Source organism: Crocodylus siamensis, chromosome 7 (assembly GCF_052110815.1).
Source record: "Crocodylus siamensis isolate JL-2025a chromosome 7, ASM5211081v1, whole genome shotgun sequence".
Lineage (NCBI taxonomy): Eukaryota > Metazoa > Chordata > Crocodylia > Crocodylidae > Crocodylus > Crocodylus siamensis.
The window spans coordinates 88,755,444-88,773,394 of record NC_143401.1 but is presented as its reverse complement, the minus strand read 5'-3'; the positions used below and the strand labels follow the sequence as shown (position 1 = coordinate 88,773,394).

At 45.3% G+C, this 17,951-nt stretch overlaps 1 protein-coding gene across 2 annotated transcripts in view; it reads right to left on the bottom strand.

Annotated features, from left to right (window-relative positions):
- ABLIM1 (actin binding LIM protein 1) overlaps nucleotides 1-17,951 on the bottom strand; it is a 303,618-nt gene that overhangs the window by 211,027 nt on the left and 74,640 nt on the right. Inside the window, exon 1 of one of the 2 annotated variants that reach the window (XM_090058516.1) lies at nucleotides 15,804-15,820. The exons of the other annotated variant lie outside the window; for it this stretch is intronic. The gene's annotated coding sequence lies outside the window, so the exon portion shown is untranslated. Of the gene's footprint in view, nucleotides 1-15,803; nucleotides 15,821-17,951 lie in introns of those variants that run through there. 2 annotated transcript variants of the gene reach the window in all.

Below are 17,951 nucleotides of genomic sequence, written 5' to 3'. Positions count from 1 at the left end.
GATGAGCAACCCTGCAGAATCTTGCTGTGTAATTCTGGACTGCAAATCCTAGAGACCGCGGGGGCAGCAGGAAGATAAAGCTAACACAGCCAGAGAGCTGTGCTCTAGCAACCCCCAGCTTCTGGCCTGAGCCACTGCAGGCATGTGTTTGCATTTTGTGAATTAAAGGTAAATGTCTGCTCACTTCTGTTTCAATTTAATCTGTGCAGCTTAGACTAACCTGCAAAGACTGAATCAATTCAGCCTCAGGCTTTCTGACTGCCTGTACCCAGCCCTAGTGGTTAGGCACTGTAATAGCAGCCTACAGTCTGGTACTCTAGGATAAACTGGTCATCTGTCTGCTCTGTACCCTGGAATAATTTACACCAAAATGCAAAGCCAGTGTAAATTATACTGATGTAAACATGTCACTCCCAAAAGCTGTGGCCCTATATTCTTGCCTTCCAAACAACAATGCAGTATAGTATTAAACTGTGTAGTATACTGCTTGCTGACTACGAAAGCTGTGAAAGTGTGAAACAGTGCCTCTTGCACAAAAATGCAAGAAGGTGGCTGGAGCAGGATTGGGTTTTGGTAACAAGCCTGCCACAAAGAAAATCAAACTCCGCTATTGGCTTGCAACCCATTAGATGTAAGAGAAAGTGGAGTGCTTGCAGCACCAAATACCAGACCCATGCCATAAGATACATAACAGTCATAATAACAGTCCTCAGCCTTCTACCACACCTGAGCCAAACATTATAAATGATGGTTAAAATAATTGGCAAAGACCTGACACACACATTGCATGTATGTAACAAGACTCAGAGAGCAACCCAGGAAGCCAAGGGCCTGGGGAGAAACCTCCCAACTACATCTACATCTCAATTGAGCTAAGTCTCATTAAAGGAAACAAAAGAACTAAAATAACCACTTCAAAGCAAAGCCTGCAAGAGACAAGAAAAGCCAAAGTGCACTGAAAACATGAATGTTAATATATCCTGAAAAACACATTTTCCCTTTGATTAAGAGCTATTTCCCAAAGCAAATATCCACTATCTGTCTAAAGTTTTACAAATGTCTAAATGTTTATTATGCTAAATCAGTCTACATGACTGCATCTAACTTCTGATCCTCACTGCCTCACATTTGTATTCATTAATTAAAACATATTTCTCAAAATAGGCAGTCAATTTCTAACTGTTTATTATGCTAAACCAGTGTATCCTCCTAAAGCTCACACCTATTGTATCCAATGGTCTCTGATCTTCACTATCTCCATAAGCCATTTGGTGCAGCTATTTATTAGGCTCCATTGTTAAAATAACTATTGAAAAACAGTATTCTGTGATTAACTTCCTAAAGGTACCTCGCTCAATCAATATCCATCCCATTTGATTTCAAACTGATCACAAGCTTGCAAACTTTGCAAACACACAGAGAGGATAGAATTGTAATATGTTAATTCTGTCCTTGCCTGCTTTCTTCAGACTTTGATTAACCAACTATCAAGAAGAAATGCTTTGAAGCTATACAGTTAAAACAGTATAAAAAGCAAGACAGAACTGCTAGCACGGTGTCTGCATTCCAGGGAAGATCAAGAAGCCATCCTGCCACCCAGCCACCAGCTGGACCCACACCATGAGGCTGTACAAGAACCGCTTCCTGCCTGCATTGGGTAAAAAGCTCTGTGCAACTAAGATAATACAAGGACTGTAATAGCTCATTTATTGATTATTAAGGAAAAGTCTTTTGTTTTGCTGTCAGTTTTATGGTATGTTGGTAGTTACTAAAGCAAGTCTTTCTGCTATTCATCAACTGAGTGTTGTGTCAATTCTTAAAGCACTAGGGTTTAGAAATTTGTTTTTTAAGTGCAACACTGCTAGCAGAGCATAATTTCACAATGGGCACTGTATCATTTGGGTAGTTTTCTGAACATTATTGATATCTAGGTTATATAAGATCAAGGTAGATGGCTTAGAAGACTATTTCTTCTTTTGCTGGCTTTGCTTCTCAGACTTACATTGATAAGTCACTTTCAGTGGGTAACCCCAACCTTATCTTCTACATTAAATTATGGGTTGTTTTGGCTTCCACTTAAAAGGCCAACTCTGCTAGACAAGTGGCTTTTGCTGGTTTTACTAGACAATTGCTTATAACAAGAATGATTAAATATTATCTTTTCCACCTCTGCTTTCAAAACAGATTAATAAGTCTTGCAAAGCACCAAAGAAATGCAGCACTACAAAAATCCCTACCAAAGTGAGGTTTTCTTGGTTATAAATGAGGCAATACACCTATTTGTCTGTAGAAATAAAATCAAATGTAATCTAACAGTTCCAGGCTATTCCAGATTAGATAATATTATGCCACAATGCTTTTCAGAGCTTAAGCTAAACAGAATAAAAGTGTTAAATTATACTGTGTGGCTAGGCACAGACATTACACATAAACTGGCATAAGTCATTGGAAACCATCCTAAACCTGTAAGAGAACAGAAGTTCAGTGCGTGTAGACCGTTTGAGGCATGGGATCTTGTCTAAGATAGACCTGAATGGAGGTAATACCAGTTTAGGTTAGACTGGTCTATCAGACTTCTATCCCAGATCCCCTTGCATCCCAGGATGCTTTGCAGCTCCTCTGCTTAACCCGCCCTTGCAGGGTGGATGGGCTACTCTCAGCTGGAGCTCATCTTCTCCTGCTGAGCGCTGGGCTATCACAGAGCCGATGGACCAAAGCTCCTGCTCCCCAGCCTGCATCCTGCCTGCGCCTGCCAGCCAGGGGGGCAGAGGCCCTACCCCAGCCCCTGCCCCCCAAGCATAGCTGGGGAGGCCCAGGCAGCCAGGGGCTCCACTTCCCTCACCCCCCACCCTGCTGTTCCCGGCCCAAGCTGCATGGGTCTGAGCCATGGCTCCTGTCTGCAGCTGTAAGCAGTAGCCAAGCGAGGGAGAGGGGAGGGAAGTGGATCCCCCACGTGGCAGATGGCTCCATTCCCCCCATCGCCTCCCAACTGCTGCTGACAGCCAACAGCTGGCAGGAGACAAGAGCTGGGGCCATGTGGCCAGCTGCCTGGCTGGCCTAGGCATTTTGTGACAGCCCGCTGGGAGGTGTGCTGGAGCGCCCCAGCCTGCCGGCCTCATCCAATGCAGCCGCCTCCATGCCCTCCCCACGCCCCCAAAAGCAAACTTGAGTACTGTTTGCTTCCAAACTAATTGAGGGAACTTATAAAAAGCCAGGAAAGTGTGAATCTTCTTTGGGCTTTCTGAATGTCTGTACTTACACTACAAGTCAACATTTAGGTTCAACTTTTAGACTCCAATAACACTCTGCAACTCTCATAGGCTTCAGTGAATTTGCAATGCATGCAGATGGCGTATCACCTTTAAATGGTCTGCCCCACCAAGAGTAGGTACATGTTGATGGCAGTCTGTAAGTAGCATCTGCCCAGGAAGTGGTGCAACATGCACCCCCTTCCTGCCCAAAAACCCTTACTGGCCAGGAAAGAGAAACCAATGCTGATACTGTATCTTATGTCTCCATGGGAAAGCTTATTTACCTCATCAGATCAGATCACTGACCCCTTTTGTCTTCATTCCCCTTTTTTGAAAACAAAAAGGCAACCAAGTCTATTGAAGCTCACAGAGAAGGAATCTCCAAGGAAAAGGAGACCATTAGACAAACACAAATTCAATGCAGCTGATTGAATCAAATCAGCAACATGGTATTACAACATTCAGGTTTCCTCCCCGTGGGAAGACAAGAACTTTAGTCCGAAGAAAACAATACATTCCTTTCACCCGCCGAGCTATTAGTAGACATTTAAAGAAATCAAACACATTCACAACATTTTATTCAAATACTTAAAGTCATAGCTCTATATCCCAGGAGCCCCTTGAACTTCAGGTGGTGACAGACTTGTTGCAAGGGAAGTTCATGAAGCTTTGACAGTTTTGGAATGACAGAGGAGCAATTAGCTACCCCTTCTTAACATCCCTACCGGGCAAACGCATCTCCTGTAAACCTGGATGTTATTTTACTCAGCTTCTTTTTGCTGTTTATTCTAGAAAATCCACAGAGGTTAGAACAGATTTTCTGGGCTTCTGTAAAATTTGTGAAACATGATACCAAAATATCATGTTATCAAGGGTTATTTGAAGACTGCTAAGCGACAAACTCCCTTCTCGCAACTGCTGATGTTTGCAGAACCCTTCAGCTGAATTAAAGCATTGTGCTCAGCTTCCTGTTATCTTCTATGTAAAATAACTTCTGTAGCAGATGAGCCTTGATAACAAAGGATCAGCTTTGTAGTGCTTTGTAAAAGCTGGATGGTACAACCTCTGGTTGCAGGCTTTCAGTCGCTTCCCTAAAACATGACATCCATACAAGTTTGGCCGTCAGTAGAGCAGCAGATCTTAACAGCCAACTTTTCTTAATATTAAAACCACGTATGTGAGATTCCAGTGAGTCACTTTCTTCTTGTCCACATTGGCAGCAGCTGCCCTGCTAGCTACACTAGCTAGGATCAATTTTTATATAGGAAGTCAAACATCACACTTCAGACATAAACCAAACACCCACTTGGTCTTAGGAACAAATTCCCCATGGAGATATTATTGAATACTTGTCTATGACCTTAGCAGGATTTTTAAACCTCCCACAGAAGCATATGGGACTGGGATAGTGTTTTCAGTATTTTGTGTCTGAACTAGAAGGATGAATGGTCTAATCCAATGTGGCAATCCTATGCTACTGCGTGTGTGCTTTAGTAAAAAAAAAAATCACTACATACTACTTACATAGGTATTTAAATAATTATTAAAGCGCCTATGCCAACTATACAAACTTCTATTCTATGGCTACTCATCTGTAACAAATATTCCTACTATTTGATACATTTGTAAATAGGTCACTATCCAGTATCTTACAATAAAATGTTTATTTTACTAACACATACGAATATACTAATTACACATAAAGAAAAAAATTTGGCAATGACATGCATTTCTCCTTCACAAATTAAGCAGGTGAAATAATTTTTAGATGTCTAATCACGTTAGTTACCTCAAAATTCCCTAGGAAATAACTTTCAAATTTCTATCGGGAAATATAACCTTGCCAAGTGTCACCTGGTTTCTCCCCAAGAGCTAGGGATTCCTTCCTTCCTTAAAATAAAGGACTCTATTTTCTAAAGCCACACGGGACAGCTGGAGTGCCTGGTGTGGATCCAGTATATAATTATGAAATGGGACAATGGATGGTTTGTGCTTTTGGGGTAAGAAAGTGACCTAAGGTTCAATTGTCATGTATCAAAATTTGGACTGGGATTGTCATGGGAGCCAAGTTAGGTGACTAACTCCCTTTTAACCCTTTGTAATTTCAGCCTTAAAGATGCTGGATAATGCCTTCTCAGCCCAGGGACTGCAGGTTTTGGTTCGTTCCTCCTAAAAAGAAAGAGAAGCTTTTTGCCGTGCATGGACTTTAAAAACAGACCATGATGCTTCTTGCAAGAACAGGCTGCTGCAGAGGTGTTTTGACAAAGGGTTTCTACTCCCCCTGCTGTTGTGTAGCTCACTGGTGGATTGCTGGCATACCCCACAGAGAAAACTTGTGATCCGGTACACAAGTGGTGTTAAAGATATGGCTCACAGGCCGGATCTGGCCCATGGAGACCCCATGGAGACCGCTGCCCACAGCTTGGCCCAGACAGCACCGCACATGGCACCTATTCCAGCTCACCTCCAACACCAGCCGTGTGCAGCACGGGTCCCAGACCAGCTGGAGCAGGCTCTGTGTGCAGCTCAGTCCTGGACCGGCCAAGAGCAGAAGTTGGATCTGGCAAGGTATTTGAAGTCTGTTATCAAATTCTCCCTCAGTCTTCATTTCCCCAGGCTAAATAACTATAGTTCTTTCAGCCTTTCCTCATAAGCCTTGCCTGTGCCTCAGTTTCCCTCTGTAAAACAGGCTTATAACACCACCCTCTCTCATAGAGGAGCTGGAAGGGTAAATACATTAAAGATTGCAAGGCACTCAGAAAGCAAGATAATGAACACCATAGAAGTACCACAAATAGAGAGAGCACAAGGAAGCAATAACCAAAATGTAAAAACAGGGCCAATGCAACACACTGCTGACCAACTTTCTTTGCTGTTAATTACTTTCTAACATTGTCGTATTTCACTATTAGATTTAAAAAAATAATAATTTCCTAATTGATTTTGCCTGTTACTTAACGTGAAAATTGCTCCTTTCCCTCCAAGGACCATGTTACAGGATGAGGCAAAGAGAAGTAATTCTCTAAACTGCTATGATCTAGGAATTCTATTTTCACCACGTTTAAATTATTCTGCCCCCAAACAGCCAAATCATTACCAGTCTGGTGGCTGTGACTAGAAGAGAGCAAAGATAGCTTATATAACAAGCACTGCTTCAACTCAATCATACTTACCTTGGTTTTTTTTTTTAAATCAATCCAGATGTATATTGCAGTCTGTTCTGTCTTGGAAAATCTCTCTCTGTCCTACACTATTTTGGACGCAAACATCTCTCCCTGTCCAATCACTCTGTTCTATTTTTGGAGGCAAAATGACCCCATCTGCACTAATGGATGAACCTACTGGATTGTTACAGTAACAAGACAATTGGACTCAGCATTTCATTTCCTGGCAGTATGATTATAGATTATTTCTATTGATCTTCAATGCCAAGATTTCTGGACAGAACATTTTGTAGCAAAAAACCCCGACCCTTATGGACAGAAAAGAAACTGCTATACATCACAGGGGATCAATGCACTTTCATTATCAGAAAATAGACTCTGCAATAGTATTTAGGTGCCAGTGATGTGCTCAGTGCTGCACACAACACAAATATATATACTGCGTAAGACTGAAGGCCAAAGTCAACCTCTAATTTAGGTTATCTGGGATAATTTACACAGTAATGGTCCTGCTCCAGCACTGTGATTCCAAGTACATGTTCATCTCGAAACAGATAGGTATTCCTATCGACTTTGACAGGACTACACATTTGCTTAACGTAACAAGTGCCTAAGGGCATTATTGATGCTTAAGTAGGAAGCAGGAGAGCCAACAGAAACTCCTTGTTTTTAGTTAGCCGATATGAAACCAGCCTTTTCTCCTCTCCAGTCTCGGAGATGCGTATCTGTCCCGGGAAGCGGGGTAATGCAGGGTACGTACCTGCAGCCCCGAACGACACGTGGAGAACAGCGGAAGGAACCCGTGCGGCTCGTGAGCCACCTCCATGTACAGCTGCAGCCGGCCGGTGATATCACCACCAGACGCCGGCTGGCAAAGTTAAAAATGGCAGCCACCGTGGCAGAGGGGGCGGAGGGCCCAGAGATAGAGCAGCTGCAAACATCTCCGGAGGGGCAAGCCCCACTGCGGCAGGTGCCATGGGGAAAGCGAGTCGTGCTGCTGTATCCGCTGCTGGAGGCGCACGCTGAGCTGCTGCGGACGCCGCCAGAGGAGTGAGCCTCAGAGGAGGATCTAGAGGAGGCAAGTGAGCTGGTGCATGAGCCGTGGGAGAGCGGAGGCATCTACACAGAAGCCTCAGGATGAAGGTGGAGTGGCGGGCCGGTGGGGCAGAGGGCGGCGCGTCAGTAGACACACGCCTGTGACGACCCTGACGAGGGGTTGGGGCAAGACGGGGACACCAACGAGGCCCAGGAGGGCTAGAGGGACTGGCCTGGACTCTGAGGCCCTGCGAAGGGAGATTCACAGGGTTTGATAGAGGAGCACTAAGTCGTGGTAGCCATGGGCCAAATTCCCCTGAGTGGGGAATTTAGGGTGAGGGCACTTAGGTTACGGGCACAGGGAGGTTGGGGGCAGTTCCCAGGAAGAAATGTCCTGAGGGGCAGGATTAAGGGTGAGGCCACCCCAACGACGTCAGTGCACAAGTGGGAGGGTGTGATCCGCTGGAGGACCTCATCAAGGTGACCCCACAAGGTCCCTATGAGGCCCTACGGGGTGTAGGGGTGGTGGAGCCCTGTGTCAACTGCTGGGCCGGTCCTGGGCACCAAGGGACCTGCCAGCTGCCCCGCCCATTGCAGAACATCAAGATGTGGCAGGGGAGCGCGGGGTCGACTGTGCGGGAGGATAGAACTACCTCGAGGTTACTGAGGGTCCAGAAGGGGCGTAACATCTGGAGAGAGATTCGAGCCAACACCCGGTGGCTAGTGACAGCCCGGTGGGCACAGTATCATTTAGCTAAATCATCATTGTGGCAACTGTTTAGGGCTGTAATCCCTTAATATACAAGAATCAGGCCTGGGTGCCTATACACGTGCGCTGACGCATTCTAATTAGAACACTTTGGAGCAGACTTGATTAATTGCTCAATTTGAACACTTCAGTGTGCCTCACCATCACATATATTACTATTAAGCATCTCACATTTCAAAATGGCTGCGGGAGTACTTTAAGTATAACTTGTCAAATAAGCTTTAGTTGAAGTGTCCCCATGGCCACTTTGAAATGCAGGATGCTTAATACACATGATGCTATGGTATTTTACTTACAGTGGTTCACACCAAAGCACATGAGCTGACAGTTAGATACTTCTAGGTCCTAAATCTTAAGAGCTGTTCACCATGGTTCTACATTATCAATCTTAGTTTTAGCCCATCTAAAAGATTGCACTGAGCAATGCAAATGAACAGGGATGAGCATAATACAGTGAACAGGATCCTTTAATTACATCTTTTGCTTCACTTTTCCCTTCCTGGACTTTGACCTTTTTCTCTCTAGGTGGAGAGGAGACACGTGTTACTGTATAAAACTCCCCACTCCACAGAACAGATTTCTTAGCTACAATAAGACAAGCCAGACGTTTTGTTGCCTCACTTTAACTAGAGTCACATGACTATGTGCAAGCAATCACAGAACCAGCTCCTTTATTTAAACACTAATCAAACAAGGGACTTCATAAGAATAAATTTAACTATCTCAAATCTTCTCCACTTTTTGCCCATCAGGCTTTCTGCTACATGTGCAAAAGCAACACGCACATTCACAGCAAGACTCGGTGTTTCTGTCAGCTTCACCATGGACCTCCCACAGCCTTCAAGCTTGCAGCGCCGTTAGCTGTGTCCCCAGGTAAACCTAAGGCACACCATGTCCACCCTCCTCACTGATCCAAAGCACTAATTTAAGTATTCAACAGAGGCCTGGAACAATGTTTTTGTCCAGGTCTGTCAAAACCAAAACTAAGAATAGGAGGTTACCTTTGTAATGGGAAGTATGGCTCAGCTATCCAATGCCAAAAATGACATCAGTCCACTTCAGCCACTGCCAACATTCTGACTAAAATCAGATTGAAATATGCTGTGGTGGCTTATCTTTGTCCCGTAATTAAATAAATCCTACAATACTGCTGAACTCTTCCTTTCACAGTCGGCGCTGTCTCCTCATTAACACATCAGCAATGCATGCACATGGGCAGTCAGTCGCATTAAACGCAGAAGAGCTGAGCAACATGTTGTTCATATTGCTGGCTCAATTCTTTACTGAGGCACCCCTGTTCTGGATAGCGAACCTCTAGACTTGAGCTATATCTGGGATCATTTAGTCTGCAAAAGAGAAGCCAAAAGATGACTTGATAGCAGTCTTCAGGAAGAGTGGTTCTTAAGAGGATAGCAATCAACTGCTTTCTGCATCCATAGGGGACAGGACAAGAAGTAATAATCCTACATGCAGGAATGGAAGTTTAGGTTGGGCATTTGAAAGAACCCAAATATGAAGCTGATTAAGCACTGTAGCAAAATTGTGGCATCTCCATCCTTGGGAGTTTTTAAGTGCAAGTTAAACAAACAACAGGCATCACTGCTTTAGCCAAGGATCACGCTTCTAAATCAGGGGTCAGAAGAGATTTTCTGTGGTCCATTTAAAATCTTTTTTTCTAGGACCCTAATATTGATGTAGCACAGAGTTAAGAATGACTTCTGTTAGTTCCCCTAAAAATACAGGTGATTAGGTATCAAGCACCTAAGACAGAGGCAACCTGAACATATCTCTTCTTTTTTTTTTTTTTTAAAGAAACATTCAGAATAATCCAGTTGTCCCCTTCTCTCCTAAGTCTCCAATGAACTGACTTTGACATGGCATACACTACTAAAAACCTCAAGCAAGCAGGCTGATGCAAGTCAAAAGAAAACCCAAGGCAGCCAATGAAATTACAACTGCAAAAAATGGTTAGAGGAGAATCAGGTTCTGCCTTGTACACGTGAAAACATTTCAGTTTCCAGCTAGATCAACTGAGCACTGAGTCACCAAATTGCTGGTTTCTGAGGTTCATAGATTTATAGAAGTTAGGGGCTGGAAGGAACCTCACACGATCATCAGGTCCAGTCCCCCAGCTCTAAGGCAGGAAAGACTGCTGGAGTCAGATGACCCCAGCGAGGTGCAAGTCCAGTTGTCTTTTGAAGATCTCCAGGGAAGATGACTATAGCACCTCTGGCTAAACTCTGGACACATGAACCGTAAAGAAGTTTTTCTTTATGTCTAATCCGAAGTGACCTTCTGTCAGTTTATAACCATTATTCCTAGTCTTCCCCTGGGGTGCCTTAGCGAACAGATATTCTCCTAGCCCCTGATGTTCACCCTTTATATACTTACAGGGTGCCACCAAGTCCCCCCGAGTCTTCTCTTTTCCAAGCTGAACAGTCCCATGTCCTTCAGCCTCTCCTCATATGGTCTGTAATCCAGACCTCTGGTCATTTGTGTGGCCCTCCTTTGAACTCCTTCCAGCTTCTCTACAAACCTCTTGCAGTGCGGCGCCCAGAACCGGATGCACTACTCCAGCTGTGGCCTCACCAGTGCTGAGCGGGGCGGGAGGATGGCATCCTTAGTCTTGCTAGTAGGTTAGTCTCCTACTGATAAGACACTTGTTTTCTTTCATGCAATTTTCCAGTGCATTAGTTCCCTTAAACAAGGTGTATACAGTGGTCACCAGTGTTTGACAAACTGAGGTTCTGGTTCATTTCTTCATCCTATTGCCTTGCTGTGCACACACAGATGATAAAAGAAATTGGTTTTCCTAATGGCTACTACGAACACTGAAATATAAATCTACAAATTGGCACCGCCAGGGAAAGAAATAACCACCGAAACACATAAACAAACAATATAGAGCTGAAAAGACATTGAAATGGAAAGGCATGCCCTTGACAAGCCAACAGACACAGCTGTCTTGCGACTGTACTTATACTTCACACGTGACAGGCCTTAAATGAGTGAATTTTCTTGCCAAGCATAACTGAGGCAAATATTATGAGAGTTACCCTAAGGTGTTAGTCAGTAGATGCTGAACTCCTTCATTTACCATTGACTTCAGAGAGAACTGAAGGCACTCAAAAGCCTGCAAATTTTCAGTTACAGAGTTGGAATAAACAGGAGGCCCTTTGGCCTCCTGCAAAAACTCCCTCTCACCAGTATGAACCACTGTGAAATCTCCATCGCTGGAGGTTTTTATTAGTTGCCTACAATACCTGGAATGGGTGCAAGTATATTTTATCCCGCCTTGCAGTAAGGGAACGGCGTCTCAAAGTCCTTTCCATCCCAATAGTGCGTGGTTCTCCGAGAGCAAAACAAGAGGCAACAGAGCTCCTAATGCTACTGTGCAGTCCTGAGAATGACTCGATCATACAGAGCACCGACACTCAACATTTTACATCAATTCTTCTTCTAAGTTCCTTTCATGTTGCTGCACCTATCTTATTGGGCCTGATCTTTCACTGTTACCTCCCAAAGATCCTTCCCTTCCCCGCCAAGGAAGACCATGGTGGTCCTGGATAATTGTACGGGTCACCTACAAGAAAAGCTACTTTTAACATGTGCTTAAGTATCATGAGTCATTTTTATCCTTCACTTCCAGCTTAGATCTCTAAAAAGTAAGTGACTCACTGAACTGTGGAGCATAACTTTCTGTTGGTGGTATATTTTTAACTACATCCATTGGTCACAGGTTCCCTTTCCATCCAGGGATTTAAAACATACCTATAATCATATTATTTGGGCACTATTCCCACAATGAGCATTTTAAACTCTTTGGATTTATTTAAACAGCAGAACTAGGTGCAAACACAAATTCTGATTTATAACAAAGAAAGAAAGATCCATCTCAATCCCAGCAGAAAAATTTGAATTTTCTTCAATGTATGCTCTCCTCATCACTGTGGTGACTGTTAATTTTATGGGGACCAGAAGCACAATTCAAGGTCAAACATTTAGGATGATTTCTCTTTGCATATGCACAAACCTCCAAATTCATCACCACTGCTCACCTTAGTATTCATTAGGACTGTGCGAAGCTTCGAGTGCCGATTCGATTCAGAGGAGATTCGTCTCAATTTGGTGGACAAATCTCCGAATCCAAATCGAATCAAGAGACCAATTAAAAGGTCCGAATTGATTCAGAGTTTTGGAGATTTGGGCAGTCCCCGTTCGCTGCTATAGGAAGCCGGACCCAAGCTCCATGCTGGTAAGTAGGGGCCACGGGGGCAGGGGGGACCATGGGGGGACCCCTGCCAGGCCCCATCCCCTGCCTGCTCTTCCAGCACCCCGAGTGCCCCCCGACTCCTGCCCACTCTCCCAGCCCCCCCATGCATGGCTGCCCCATCCACCCCAGCTCACGGCTCTTAAAAAAAAAAAGAAAGAGCCCCTAGCCTCAGGGCTTCTGGGGGCTCATGGCAGAGCCCCACCTGCAGCACGGGTCAGTGGGGGAGCAGCAGGGATCATCTGCCTGCCTGGCCAGAGCTGGTGAGTTGGGGCAAGAGCCAGGAGCAGGGCAGCCATGGTAGGAGCTGGGAGAGCGGGCAGGGGTTGACAGGCATGTGGCAGATCTCCCCACATGGCATGGGGCAGTGGGGATTTCCCCCCCCAGCCTGGCAGCAGGCAGTGAATAGGACCTCCTTCTTTTTTTCTTTTTTTTAAGAGCTGGAAGCTGGGGCCAGGAGAGCAGGCAGGGGATGGGGGCTCATGACAGAGTCCCCCACGCAGCATGGGGCAGTGGGGGGCAGCAGGGATTGCCCCCCCTTCCTGGAAAGCGAGGAGTTGGGCCAGGTGGAGCAGCCATTGACGGGGCTGGGACAGCAGGTGGGAGACAGGGCCAATTCGGTGGTGGCTGAATCTCTGAATCAGACTTGGCTGAATCAATTCGGGACAGTGATTTGAATCACCAAATCAAATCACCATCCCCCAAATCGGCCAAATCTGAATACAAAGTGAATACTAGCTGCTTTGCACAGGCCTAGTATTCGCATAGTGGTACCATCATATTCCATTTCCATAGAGTGTTGCTCTAATATGATTCAGGATCACAGCCACAATTAAGAAGATACACTAGCCTACCAAAAAAAAAAAAAAAAGACTGCCATGCCAATAAAAAGAGATTGATAACCTTTTTCTAGCACAGCTGAGTAATATTTTCAAATGAATCAGCTAAAACAGGTGTTGACCCTGACAGCATTGATGAGAGGAAACCCTTATGTTTCAGACATATGGTACGCATATTTTCAGTCTGAAACCAGATTAGCAGCTTCCATTTATTTCCCTTTAACTATGAATGAGCTCGGAGTAAACCTATTATACTTTTACAAATTATACTATCTGTGAATTCCAAGCCCACCCAGTACTTCCTCAAAGTCAGTTAATTGATTCAGAAGCAGTTTCAGAACTCTGGGTTGTCCTGTAGCTCCATACTGGATGTCATGAAGGCAGAGCAAGGTCAGGCTGCTTAGACTGTAAAATAAAGCTTTGATTAAAGAAACACTGGACTATTTTGCTATTGGGTGAGAAGCTGACTCAAAATGCAAGTAAAACAGACCAATCTGTCTTCAACATCTCAGCTAAGGGAAAATAAGAACCAAACAAATAAATAGCTACCATGTGGGTTAGCAGGGTAAGGCTCACATGTACAATTTCTTTCTAATATTGACAGAGGGACTATGTGCAGGTGCCACGGCTTAAGCAGAGAAAGGAAGGATATTACGTTTTCTTTCTCTGCTTTCCCACTTGACCAAATGGGTTGAATTTATTGGCGCCCCACATTATGGCAGATTACTATCCTTTTACAGTAGGCCATCGGCCCTGTCCAGTACAGGAAGAAACGGAACCAAGGCTTTGTCTCATCCCAACTTACCAGTTCTGGAAGGGGAGAACTATCTATACACTAGCACATGCCTGGTGACATTCTGTCAGTTTAAGTGATATCAGTGCAAACTGTCTTTAAAGCTGTGGCGAGGCATAGGGGGTGCACGTGCAGCCCCTGAGAGCACCTCTTAACTGGCTGTGCTCGCTGCTTAGGTGACAGGTAAGGGGGTGCAGGCAGGAGTGCCAGCGCTCCCAGAAGCAGCTGTGTTGTGATCGGCTGCAGGAGGTCCCCCCCAGTCAGCGAGATTGGCCGTGGGGGACCCTCTCTGCCAGTCGCTGACTGGTTGCTGGGGGGGCACGTGCCCCGCTTGACTAAGGCAGCACCAGTCCCCCATGCTTTAAAGCCTCAGACCCACAAAGACTGATGACATCTATGAAACACACACATCTGTGATGTATTTGTTAAACTCTTTAGTTAGTCTATAAAGATATCTACTCTGCCTTCTGTATGTGTTGAACACCATATCTTTAGCATTGTCAACACAAACCACCTATGGACAGAAAACCTGGTGATCTAAAGTCTTGATCCAGTTAACTCTTGCATCTTAAATCAGTGCATTCTTGGTGGGTGTAAAATCTGCCCAAGCAAAACAGCTTGCACGGGCACAGCCTAACAGCTACCAAAGGACCCATCCAGTGGTGGCATTCCTTAAAATGCTGAGTATGTTGTCTCCTGGCTTCCCTTTTATAGGGCTTTATGCTGAAAAAGGCAACTAATAGGAGTCAGTGTTTGTGGGCCTTCTGGGTTCAGCAAGTCTCTCGCATAAAGTAAGCAGAACAACTACCACCGTGTTCTGGACTAATTTTTGCTCTGTATAAACAGTAGGCAGAGAGGCTCATCTCTTAGTAACTCTTAACAAGCAGGCACACACTGCCTGGCAGTAGGGTAATAAAAGCCTGCAATACCTAGGTACAAGGAGAGCATGCTCTTAGCAGCAGCAGCTGCTCAACATCCTGCAACCTGACCACGCAATAACTGCACAAAGCAAACAAAAGTGACTGGAGGTAAACAGGATACCTGGGAACTCTTCAGTGTGCTTAGCTACCTGACACAACGGGTATAGCAAAGTTTTCTTGGGAGCTATTCTTCAGACTAACTACACTCAGGGACACTAAAGAAAATGAAGTAAAGCAATACATTAAAGCTACTTTGAATTTCTATTTATCCCTCCATCTGAGGATGGTCTCAAAGCCCTTCATAATTATGCACAAATATTTACTTACCTCACAGCAATGTGCATCATCATCATTCATTTTAAACAATGGGGAAACTGAGGCACACAGTGCTTGAGTGACTTATCCAAGAGTGCAGATGGAGTTAAACCCAGTCTGCTCCCACTGCATCACACTCCTTTCATCTCACTAAAATACTCCCCCCCACCAGACACACACACACAGAGCTGTATAAAAGCAGGAATACCTATAAAAACAGCAAGGAGAGGAAGTGGATTTGCTGTTTAATCAGTCAAGTAAGACACAAACTAAAATAATATTAATAACAGCAGCAGCAATAGATTAAAGTACATCCCTCTCTCAGTCCAACAGAATTTCCTCCGTCTGCTTCCTGGCTGCAAGAAGTAAGAGTAACATCCCTGGTACAGCTTAAAGTCTGTAACGTATTGGAAGAATTTTACCGAGCAGAGCCAGCATGGCGCAGACCTGTGCATTGTCCCGAGCTGTGATTTATCTGTGGTTCCATGTGTGCTCTCGAGCAACAGCGTTTCCCAGGCTCAAGTGTTTCAGCTTCTCTGAGCAGAGGGCATTGGCAAGCAAGAGGAACAACTCTGAGCCTAAAGCAACGGCTCAGTCACTGGCTGGACTCCTAACATTTCCTGGGCTGAGTAGCAATACAGGGAGTGGCCCTGGCAAACAGGGTGTGCCTGTGCTCCCAAAAAGTTTAAAGGAAAACTGGATTTTTCTTTTGCAAATCCAAGCAGTCATGCAAGGCATCTTTCAGGTGAATTACATTTTCCATCGTACCATTAACTGCAAACAATAGTTAATGAGTACAACAGTGCTGACAGCTTCCTTTCAGACAGCACCTTTTACCCAGAAAGGATCCTAAACTGGATTATAAACATTAGACCTGATTGCTTCCTGCTTCAAAAGCTGGCTGCACGCCCCTCCAGCAAACCATCCCTTTGGCAGCTTTGAAGGGTGCATAGGGTAGGGATCACGGGATACTGTATTGCCAGCTTCACTGATCCCCAGCCTAGCATGACAACCAAATGGAAGTACCTGTGCACGACCTTTGAATTCACACCTTACCTAGCTCTAACAGCAAAGCATGGTGGGGAGCCTGTTACCACTGGAATCCCACATCAGCAGTGGACTCTGATTGTTTCCAAGAAGCATGAACATCTCTGTGGGCAGGGAGGGGTTAATGCTGCCTCGAGAGCTGCAGCCAGTGTGGCAGTCTGCTCTCACTGCCAAGTCTCCTTTGCAGCACGTTCTCCAAACTTTGCCTGGTGGAATCCTAAATATACAGGTTCACACTCTTTGGCCAGCCAGGAAAGGCCTGCAGGTTCCTACTCCATGGACCCAAAGGCTACTCCTTCGATTCCAGCCATGCCATGCCACAGATGAGAATGCAACTCTTTTTCATATATGAAAAATATGATGTATTGTGTACACCACATACACTCATATATACATAGACACAAACACTCCGTGGGTGCATCTACAAATGAAATTAATGCGATGCAATAAACTCCGGCACAGTTTGCACCAGAGTTTATTGCTCCCAGACTCAGCATGTACATGTGCACCCAGGAGTGCACCACGTTGAGCCAGGGTAGTGCAGCCCCAGATGGAAGAGGACCCAGGGGATAAGTCTGCCAGCCCAGGGCTGCTTCTGCCCAACTCAGCGTGCTGCGGAGGAGCTGGCTGAAGCATGAGGGTGCCACAGTGTGGAGCTAGGCAGCAGGCAACCCCATGCTGTAGCACAATTATGTCCCAGCCAGCTCTGGTCACTGTCTACACGCGTGTACTTGTGTTGGGCAGTACTATCCTACAGTGGAGTTAATTAACTTACTCCAGTCTAATAGCACTGCTCACATAGCTTTACTGCGGTGCTAATGAGGCAACTCTTCAGTAAGCATCTCATGAAGAAGCACCCAGCAGGATGTATTCTCTAGATAAGTACTGGTGAAATGTAGCAACCTCTGGTGACAAGTCAGCCATTTAGCAATATCCCATGCTGACCTTTCCCCACCTCTTCTAACCAACATTTCATTTTGAGAGTCTTAAAACAGACAAAGACGGACCTTACCAAAGTCACTATCCCTTGCATCACTAATAGCAGTAAATCTCTGAGGCGGTTCCTGAGACTGTGAGCTTCTCACGGCCCCCAGCATCTGTGTGCCTGTGTGTTTGTACAGCATCTAGTTTCATAGTTTCATAGTTTCATAGTAGCTAGAGTCGGAAGGGACCTAGGTAGATCATCTAGTCCGACCCCCTGCCTTAGCAGGAAAGAGCACCGGGGTCAGATGACCCCGGCAAGGTGCTCATCTAACTTCCTTTTAAAAATCCCCAGGCTAGGAGCCTGCACCACTTCCCCTGGAAGCTGGTTCCAGGCCCTAGCCACCCTGACTGTGAAGTAGCGCCTCCTAATATCTAATCTAAACTTACCCTCCGCCAGTTTGTGACCGTTATTCCTGGTCACTCCTGGCAGCGCACGGGGGAACAGGGACTCCCCCAATACCTGCTGATCCCCCCTGACCAGTTTGTAGCAGGCTACAAGGTCCCCCCTTAACCTTCTCTTGTGGAGGCTAAACAGGTTCAGGTCCCGTAGCCTCTCCTCATAAG